Here is a 10,753-nt window from a genome sequence, read left to right on the forward strand (position 1 = left end):
CTTTTGAGCTAGATACTTTTGCTCTAGTGCTTCACTTATATCTTTTGAGTTAGATAATTTTGCTCTTGTGCTTCACTTATATCTTTAGAGCACGACGGTGCGTGATTTGGTAGTTGGCTTATGCTATGAAAGTAGTCCCATGTGCTAGGTACCCAAAGAGGATACAAAAACCTCCATCTTCATGTGCATTGAATAGAAAGAGAAGTTTTGATTCCTCTCAGTTAGTTTTGAGACAAGGATTCGGTAATATTAAGAGTTACATTAGTATGGTGTTGTGAATCTAGAAATACTTGTGTTGATGTTAGTGATTCCCGTAGCATGCACGTATGGTGAACCGCTATGTTAGGAAGTCGGAGCATAATTGATCTATTGATTGTCATCCTTTGTGTTGAGGTCGGGATCGCGCGATGGTTCACGCCTACCAACCCTTCCCCTTGGAGTATGCGTTTAGCACTTTGTTTCGATTACTAATAAAAACTTTCGCAATAAGTATGTGAGTTCTTCATGACTAATGTGAGTCCATGGTATAGATGCACTTTCACCTTCCACCATTGCTAGCCTCTCTAGTGCCGTGCAATTCTCGCCGGTGCACAAACACACCAAATTCCTTCCTCAAAACAGCCACCATACCTACCTACTATGGCATTTTCATAGCCATTCCGAGATATATTGCCATGCAACTCCCACCGTTCCGTCTTATGACTTGCGACGTCACTCTCGTATTGCCATTGCATGATCGTAAGATAGCTAGTGAGATGTTTCCAACGTCATACGCCATGCTAGATCGTTGCACATCCCGGTACACTGCCGGAGGCATTTCCTGAGGAGTCATCATAATTGTGATCTTCGAGCTGTGAGTAAATAAAAGTGTGATGATCATCGTTATTAGAGCATTGTCCCATGTGAGGAAATAAAAAAAAAGAGGCCAAAGAGCCCAAAAACAAAAAAAAAGAGAAAAGAAAAGAAAAGAAAAAAGAGAGGCCTAAGAGCCCAAATGAAAAAAAAAGAAAATAGAGAAAAAGTGAGAAGGGACAATGCTACTATCTTTTTCCACACTTGTACTTCATGATAGCACCATGTTCTTCATGATTGAGAGCTTCTTGCTTTGTCACTACCATATGCTAGTGGGAATCTTCATTATATAGCTTGGCTTGTATATTCCAATGACGGGCTTCCTCAAAATTGCCCTAGGTCTTCGTGAGCAAGCAAGTTGGATGCACACCCACTAGTTTTCCTTTTGAGCTTTCACATACTTATAGCTCTAGTGCATCTCTTGTATGGCAATCCCTACTCATTCACATTGATATCCATTAATGGGCATCTCCATAGCCTATTGATACGCCGAGTCAATGCGACCATCTCCTCCTTTTTGTCTCACAACCACCACCACACTCCGTTCCACCTATAGTGCTATATCCATGGCTCGCGCTCATGTATTGCGTGATAGTTATAAAAAGTTTGAGAAAGTAAAAGTGTGAAAACAATTACTTGGCCAATTCCGGGGTTGTGCATGATTTACATTAGTTGTGTGAGGATGATGGAGCATAGCCAGACTATATGATTTTGTAGGGATAACTTTCTTTGGCCTTGTTATTTTGAAAGTTCATGATTACTTTGCTAGTTTGCTTGAAGTATTACTGTTTTCATGTCAATAGCAAACTATTGTTTTGAATCTTACGAATCTGATCATTCATGTCACGTGAAAGAAGTTGCAAAGGACAACTATGCTAGGTAGCATTCCACATCAAAAATTCATTCTTTATCACTACCCTACTCAAGGACGAGCAGTAGTTAAGCTTGGGGATGCTTGATACGTCTCCAACGTATCTATAATTTTTGATAGTTTCATGCTATTATCTTGTCAAACTTTGGATGTTTTGCATGCCTTTTATTTATTTTTGGGGACTAACTTATTAACTCAGTGCCAAGTGCCAAGTGCGAGTTCCTTTTTTTCCATGTTTTTGACCCCTTTCAGAGGAGATTTTGAAACGGAGTCCAAACGGAAGAAAATCCCCGAAAATATTTTTTTTGGAACGGAAGAAGATCGGAGAACTTGGGAGCCAAGCCAGAAGAGCCCCAGGGGCCCCACAAGCCCCCACCCGCGGACAGGGGGGACGCGCCATCCAGGCTTGTGCCCCCCCTGGAGGTCCCCTGACCTAGATCTTTCGCCTATATAATCCCAAAAATTCAAGAAAAAAAATCAGGAGATCATCGCAATCACTTTTCCGCCGCTGCAAGCTTCTGTCTCCACAAGATCCCATCTGGGGCACGTCCTGGTGCCCTGCCGGAGGGGGGATTCGGACATGGAGGGCTTCTTCATCAACACCATGACCTCTCCGATGATCTGTGAGTAGTTCACCATAGACCTACGGGTCCGTAGCTAGTAACTAGATGGCTTCTTCTCTCTCTTGGATCTTCAATACAAAGTTCTCCATGATCTTCATGGAGATCTATCCAATGTAATCTTCTTTTGCGATGTGTTTGTCGAGATCCGATGAATTGTGGATTTATGATCAGATTATCTATGAATCTTATTTGAGTTTCTTCTGATCTCTCTTATGCACGATTTCATATCCTTGTAATTCTCTTCGAGTTGTGGGTTTTGTCTGGCCAACTAGATCTATGATTCTTGCAATGGGAGAAGTGCTTGGTTTTGGGTTCATACCGTGCGGTGACCTCACCCAGTGACAGAAGGGGTAGCGAGGCACGCATCGTGTTGTTGCCATCAAGGGTGAAAAAGATGGGGTTTTCATCATTGGTTTGAGATTATCCCTCTACATCATGTCATCTTGCTTAAAGCGTTACTCTGTTCGTCATGAACTCAATACACTAGATGCATGCTCGATAGCGGTCGATGTGTGGAGTAATAGTAGTAGATGCAGAAAGTATCGGTCTACTTGTCTCGGACGTGATGCGTATATGTATGATCATTGCCTTAGATATAGTCATGACTTTGCGCGGTTCTATCAATTGCTCGACAGTAATTTGTTCACCCACCGTAATACTTGCTATTTTGAGAGAAGCCTCTAGTGAACACTATGGCCCCCAGGGTCTACTCCACACCATATTTTCAGCCTTACACTTTTTACTTCGTTGCACTTTCCGCCTTCAGATCTCACTTTGCAAACAATCTTGAAGGGATTGACAACCCCTTTGAAGCGTTGGGTGCAAGCTTGTTTGTGTTTGCGTAGGTACTCTGGACTTGACGAGACCCTCCTTCTGGATCGATACCTTGGTTCTCAAACTGAGGGAAATACTTACTCCTCCTGTGCTGCATCACCCTTTCCTCTTCAAGGGAAAAACCAACGCAAGCCTAGCCTCTATCAACGTGTCAACTTCTGGCGCTGTTGTCTGTGGGATAGCAAGGCGCGACCCCCCCTAGGCCACACCTACCAGGCTTGTGACCTCCTCGTGGGCCCACCCGACGTAATTCCACCACCATAAATTCCTATAAATTCAGAAACCCCCAGAAAAAAACCTAGATCAGGAGTTCCGTCACAGCAAGACTCTATAGCCACCAAAAACCCATCTGGGGCACGTTCTGGTGCCCTGCCGGAGGGGGGATTCGGATACGGGGGGCATCTTCAACAACACCATGACCTCTCCGATTATGCGTGAGTAGTTCACCATAGACCTACGGGTCCATAGTTAGTAGCTAGATGGCTTTCTCTCTCTCTTGGATCTTCAATACAAAGTTCTCCATGATCTTCATGGAGATCTATCCGATGTAATCTTCTTTTGCAATGTGTTTGTCAAGATCCGATGAATTGTAGATTTATGATCAGATTATCTATGAATCTTATTTGAGTTTCTTCTGATCTCTCTTATGCATGATTTCATATCCTTGTAATTCTCTTCGAGTTGTGGGTTTTGTTTGGCTAGCTTGATCTATGATTCTTGCAATGGGAGAAGTGCTTGGTTTTGGGTTCATACCGTGCGGTGACCACACCCCGTGACAGAAGGGGTAGCGAGGCACGCATCGTGTTGTTGCCATCAAGGGTAAAAAGATGGGGTTTTCATCATTGGTTTGAGTTTATCCCTCTACATCATGTCATCTTGCTTAAGGCGTTACTCTGTTTGTCATGAACTCAATACACTGGATGCATGCTGTATAGCGGTCGATGTGTGGAGTAATGGTAGTAGATGCATAAAGTATCGGTCTACTTGTCTCGGACGTGATGCCTATATGTATGATCATTGCCTTAGATATCGTCATGACTTTGCGCGGGTCTATCAATTGCTCAACAGTAATTTGTTCACCCACCGTATTACTTGCTATTTTGAGAGAAGCCTCTTGTGAACACTATGGCCCCCGGGTCTACTTCACACCATATTTTCAGCCTTACTCTTTTACTTCGTTGCACTTTCCGCCTTTAGATCTCACTTTGCAATCAATCTTGAAGGGATTGACAACCCCTTTATAGCGTTGGGTGCAAGCTCATTTGTGTTTGCGCAGGTACTCTGGACTTGACGAGATTCTCCTACTGGATTGATACATTGGTTCTCAAACTGAGGGAAATACTTACTGCTCCTGTGCTGCATCACCCTTTCCTCTTCAAGGGAAAACCAATGCAAGCAAGTCTCCGTCAACGTGTCAATTTCTGGTGCTGTTGTTTGAGAAGTAGCAGAAGGATTTCTGGCGCCGTTTCTGGGGAGGATCAAATCAAGAACTCATCCAAGTAAGTGTCGCAAACTCATCTCTTGCATCTACTTTTTTGCCTCTCGTTTTCCTCTCCCCCACTTCTGAAAAACAAAAATTTACAAAAAATCTTTGCCTTTTTCGTTTGCCCTTTTCTTCGTTTGCGTTTTTCGTTCGCCCTTTCTTTCGCTTGCTTACTGTTTGCTTGTGTTGCCATGTGCCTTCAATATGCTTGCATCTTCGCTTGCTGAAAATCTAGTGATATGGATCCTCACCCACTTGCTAATCTCTTTAAGAGATCCACTTATGTGGAACCAATTGCTAGTGAGTTGAGTGCACTTGACTTTCTCTATGGAGTTTTGCTTGAGATGCGTGAATTTGAAAATCGTGATGAAGAAATTTACGAAGTGATTCACAAGGGATCCTTGAATGAAAAGCATGATTACAATGGTTTCACTATAAATTCCAATAGTGACAATCATGCTAAAAATATGCAAAACCCTAAGCTTGGGGATGCTAGTTTTGCTATGTTCACTACTTGTTGCAATGATCATGATTGGGGTAATGATTTTTCTTATGATCTCGGAAATTTGTTTAAGCCTCATGATGAATATGATATTTGCAATAATATTGAAAGTGGGATTGGAGAAGTCATGACTTTAGTTGATGATAATCCCACTATTTTTGAAGAGCGTCAACTTGGCATGCATGTGGATCATGAAAAGAATATCCTTTGTGATAGCTATGTTGTTGAATTTGAATATGATCCCACATGTAATGAGAGAGGAAAATATTGTGATAGAAACTTTCATGTCACTAAATTACCTCTCGTTTTGTTGAGATTGATATCATCTCTTTCTTCTTCCTTGCATATGGTAACTATTGGTTGTCTTGACAATTTGTTTTCCTATAAAATGCCTATGCATAGGAAGTATGTTAGACTTAGATATGTTTGTCACATGTTTCATGATGCTCTCTTCGTGTCCGATTGCTATCTTTTATGTGAGCATCATTGAAATCCTTATGCCTAGCTAAGGGCGTTAAACAATAGCGCTTGTTGGGAGGCAACCCAATGAATTTATCTTTTTTTCTTTCTGTTTTGATGCGTCCACACCATCATAATTCTGTTATGATTTTGTCTTTTGTGTTTGAGCCTAGCAAAACCTTTATGACTAGTCTTGGTGATGGTTGTTTGATCCTGCTGGAAAAAGACAAAAACTTTTTGCTCATGAGATTATTTTTCATTTTTACTAAAAAAGAGCTTTTGAGTTGATTCTTTTTGCTGCTGGTTCATATGCCTTTTGCCCAGGCAGTCGTAATGTTTCAGAATTTTTGAGGTACGATAAGTATACGAAGTATACAGATTGCTACAGACTGGTCTGTTTTTGACAGATTCTGTTTTTGTTGAGTTGGTTGCTTGTTTTGATGAAACTATGGATAGTATCGGGGGGTACTAGCCATGGAAAAGTGAGAATACAGTAATCTAACACCAATATAAATAGAGATCAAGATTGCTACAGTACCTAAAGAGGTGGTAGTTTGTTTTCTTGTGCTAATGTTATCACGAGTTTCTGTTTAAGTTTTGTGTTGTGAAGTTTTCAAGTTTTGGGTGATGTTCTCATGAACAAAGAGATAAGGAGTGGAAAGAGCTCAAGCTTGGGGATGCCCAAGGAATCCCAAGCCAAATTCAAGGACACCAAAAAGCCTAAGCTTGGGGATGCCTGCTACGGCAACAAAAGTCCTTCCCCGGCAGTGCCAGGAATTCTTCGTGCTACTTCTCTTGCTTGCGTCGGTTTTTCCCTTGAAGAGGAAAGGGTGATGCAACACAGGAGAAGTAAGTATTTCCCTTAGTTTGAGAACCGAGGTATCAATCCAGTAGGAGAATCTCGTCAAGTCCAGAGTACGTGCACAAACACAAAGAGCTTGCACCCAACGCTATAAAGGTGTTGTCAATCCCTTCAAGATTGATTGCGAAGTGAGATATGAAGGCGGAAAGTGCAACGAAGAAAAAGTGTAAGGCTGAAAATATGGTGTGGAGTAGACCCCGGGGGCCATAGTGTTCACTAGAGGCTTCTCTCAAAATAGCAAATATTACGGTGGGTGAACAAATTACTATCGAGCAATTGATAGAACCGCGCAAAGTCATGACGATATCTAAGGCAATGATCATACATATAGGCATCACGTCCGAGACAAGTAGACCGATACTTTCTGCATCTACTACTATTACTCCACACATCGACCGCTATCCAGCATGCATCTAGTGTATTGAGTTCATGACAAACAGAGTAACGCCTTAAGCAAGATGACATGATGTAGAGGGATAATCTCAAACCAATGATGAAAACGCCATCTTTTTACCCTTGATGGCAAGAACACGATGCGTGCCTCGCTACCCCTTCTGTCACTGGGTGAGGTCACCGCACGGTATGAACCCAAAACCAAGCACTTCTCCCATTGGAAGAATCATAGACCTAGTTGGCCAAAGAAAACCCACAACTCAAAGAGAATTACAAGGATATGAAATCATGCATAAGAGAGATCAGAAGAAACTGAAATAAGATTCATAGATAATCTGATCATAAATCCACAATTCATCGGATCTCGACAAACACACCGCAAAGGAAGATTACATCGGATAGATCTCCATGAAGATCATGGAGAACTTTGTATTGAAGATACAAGAGAGAGAAGAAGCCATCTAGCTACTAGCTATGGACCCGTAGTTCTGTGGTGAACTACTCACGCATCATTGGAGAGGTCATGGTGTTGATGAAGAAGCCCTCCGTGTCCGAATCCCCCCTCCGGCAGGGCACCAGAACGTGCCCCAGATGGGATCTTCCGGAGACAGAGGCTTGCGGCGGCGGAAAAGTACTTTCGATGATCTCCTCATTTTTTTTGGGATTTTAGGGAATATATAGGCGCAAAACCTAGGGCAAAGGTGGCCCAGGGAGCCCACGAGCCAGGGAGGCGCGGGCTCCCCTAGCCGCGCCATGAGGGCTTGTGGGGTCCCTGCAGGCCCCCTGCCCTGATTCTCCGGCTTCCCGATCTTTTTCTGTTTCGGAAAATATCTTTTTGGCAGTTTCATTCCGTTTGGAATCCGTTCCAAATCCTCCTCTGAAAGGGGTCAAAAACATGGAAAAAACAGGAACTGGCACTTGGCACTGGGTTAATAAGTTAGTCCCAAAAAATATATAAAAGGCATGCAAAACATCCAAAGTTTGACAAGATAATAGCATGAAACCATCAAACATTATAGATACGTTGGAGACGTATCAAGCATCCCCAAGCTTAACTCATGCTCGTCCTCGAGTAGGGAAGTGATAAAGAATGATTTTTTGACGTGGAATGCTACCTAGCATAGTTTTCCTTTGCAACTTCTTTCACGTGACATGAATGTTCAGATCCGTAAGATTCAAAACAATAGTTTGCTATTGACATGAAAACAATAATACTTCAAGCAAACTAGCAAGGTAATAATGAACTTTCAAAATAAAAAGGCCAAGGAAAGTTATCCCTACAAAATCATATAGTCTGGCTATGCTCCATCATCCTCACACAACTAATGTAAATCATGCACAGCCCCGGTATTGGCCAAGTAGTTGTTTTCACACTCTTACTTTCTCAAACTTTTTATAACTATCACGCAATACATGAGCGTGAGCCATGGATATAGCACTCTAGGTGGAATAGAGTGTGGTGGTGGTGGTTGTGAGACAAAAAGGAGGAGATGGTCACATTGACTCGGCGTATCAAAGGGCTATGGAGATGCCCATTAATAGATATCAATGTGAATGAGTAGGGATTGTCATACAAAGGATGCACTAGAGCTATAAGTATGTGAAAGCTCAAAAGTAGAACTAGTGGGTGTGCATCCACCTTGCTTGCTCATGAAGACCTAGGGCAATTTTGAGGAAGCCCATCTGTGGCATATACAAGCCAAGTTATATATTGAAGATTCGCACTAGCATATGGTGGTTACGAAACGAGAGGCTCTCAAACATGAAGAACAAGGTGCTATTACGAAGCACAAGTGTGGAAAAAGATAGTAGCATTGTCCCTTCTCTATTTTTCTCTTTCTTTTATTTGGGCTCTTAGGCCTCTCTTTTTTTTCTCCTTTTTTTAATTTTATTTTTGGGCTCTTTGGCCTCTTTTTTTATTCCTCACATGGGACAATGCTCTAATATTGATGATCATCACACTTTTATTTACTCACAACTCAAAGCTTAGAAATGACTCTATAGGAAATGCCTCCGGCAGTGTACCGGGATGTGCAACGATCTAGCTTGGCGTATGACGTTGAAACATCTCGCTAGCTATCTTACGATCATGCAATGGCAATATGAGAGTGACGTCACAAGTCATGAGACGGAACGGTGGGAGTTGCATGGCAATATATCTCGGAATGGCTATGAAAATGCCATAGTAGGTAGATATGGTGGTTGTTTTGAGGAAGGCATATGGTGGGTTTGTGTACCGGCGAAAGTTGCGCGACACTAGAGAGGCTAGCAAAGGTGAAAGGTGAAAGTGCATCTATACCATGGACTCACATTAGTCATGAAGAACTCACATACTTGTTGCGAAAGTTTTTATTAGTAATCGAAACAAAGTGCTAAACGCATACTCCTAGGGGAAGGGTTGGTAGGTGTTAATCAATAGATCAATTATGCTCCGACTTCCTAACATAGCGGTTCACCATACGTGCATGCTACGGGAATCACTAACTTGAACACAAGTATTTCTAGATTCCAAACACCCTACTAACATAACTCTTAAGATTACCAGATCCACGTCTCAAAACTAATCGAGAGGAATCAAAACTTCTCTTTCTACTCAATGCACATGAATATGGAGGTTTTAGTATCCTCTTTGGGTACCTATCAACTTTGGGACTACTTTCATAGCATAAGACAACTACCAAATCACGCACCGCCGTGCTCTAAAAGATCTAAGTGAAGCACATAGAGCAAAATTATCTAGCTCAAAAGATATAAGTGAAGCACAATGAGCATTCCAGCAAAATCACGATGAGTGCATGTCTCTCTCTAAAGGTGTGCAACAAGGATGATTGTGACACAACAAAAAGAAAAGACTCCTAAGATACAAGACGCTCCAAGGAAAACACATATCATGTGGTGAATAAAAATATAGCTCCAAGTAATGTTACCGATGGATTGAAGACGAAAGAGGGGATGCCTTCCCGGGGCATCCCCAAGCTTAGGCTTTTTGGTGTCCTTGAATTTGGCTTGGGATGCCTTGGGCATCCCCAAGCTTGAGATCTTTCCACTCCTTATATATTTGTCCATGAGAACATCACCCAAAACTTGAAAACTTCACAACACAAAACTTAAATAGAAATTCGTGATAACATTAGCACAAGAAAACAAACTACCACCTCTTTAGGTACTGTACCAAACTTGAATTCTATTCATATTCGTGTTGGGCTACTGTATTCTCACTTTTCCATGGCTAGTACCCCCCAATACTAACCATAGTTTCATCAAAACAAGCAACCAACTCAACAAAAACAGAATCTGTCAAAAACATACCAGTCTGTAGCAATCTATATACTTCGTATACTTTTGTTACCTCAAAAATTCTGAAACATTACGAATGCGAGGGAAAAAGGCATATCAACCAGCAGCAAAAAGAATCAACTCAAAATATCTTTCTGAATAAAAATGAAAAATCATCTCGTGAGCAAAAAGTTTCTGTCTTTTTCCAGCAGGATCAAACAACCATCACCAAGACTAATCATAAAGGTTTTGCTTGGCTCAAAAACAAAAAGAAACACAAAAAACACAATCACAACCGAATTATGATGGTGTGGACGCAAAAAAACAGAAATAAAAAGAAAAATTCATTGGGTTGCCTCCCAACAAGCGCTATTGTTTAACGCCCTTAGCTAGGCATAAAAGCGATAGAATCACGTATCGTCATCTTTGGTGCTCAAACCATAAGTGACCCTCATCATGGATTCATAAGGCAATCTTATTTTATTTCTAGGAAAGTTCTCCATGCCCTTCTTTAAAGGAAATTGATATCTAATATTCCCTTCCTTCATATCGATGATAGCACCGATAGTCCTTAGGAAAGGTCTACCAAGAATAATAG

The sequence above is a fragment of the Hordeum vulgare genome, chromosome 6H (genome assembly GCF_904849725.1).
Source record: "Hordeum vulgare subsp. vulgare chromosome 6H, MorexV3_pseudomolecules_assembly, whole genome shotgun sequence".
In the NCBI taxonomy this organism is placed as follows: domain Eukaryota; kingdom Viridiplantae; phylum Streptophyta; class Magnoliopsida; order Poales; family Poaceae; genus Hordeum; species Hordeum vulgare.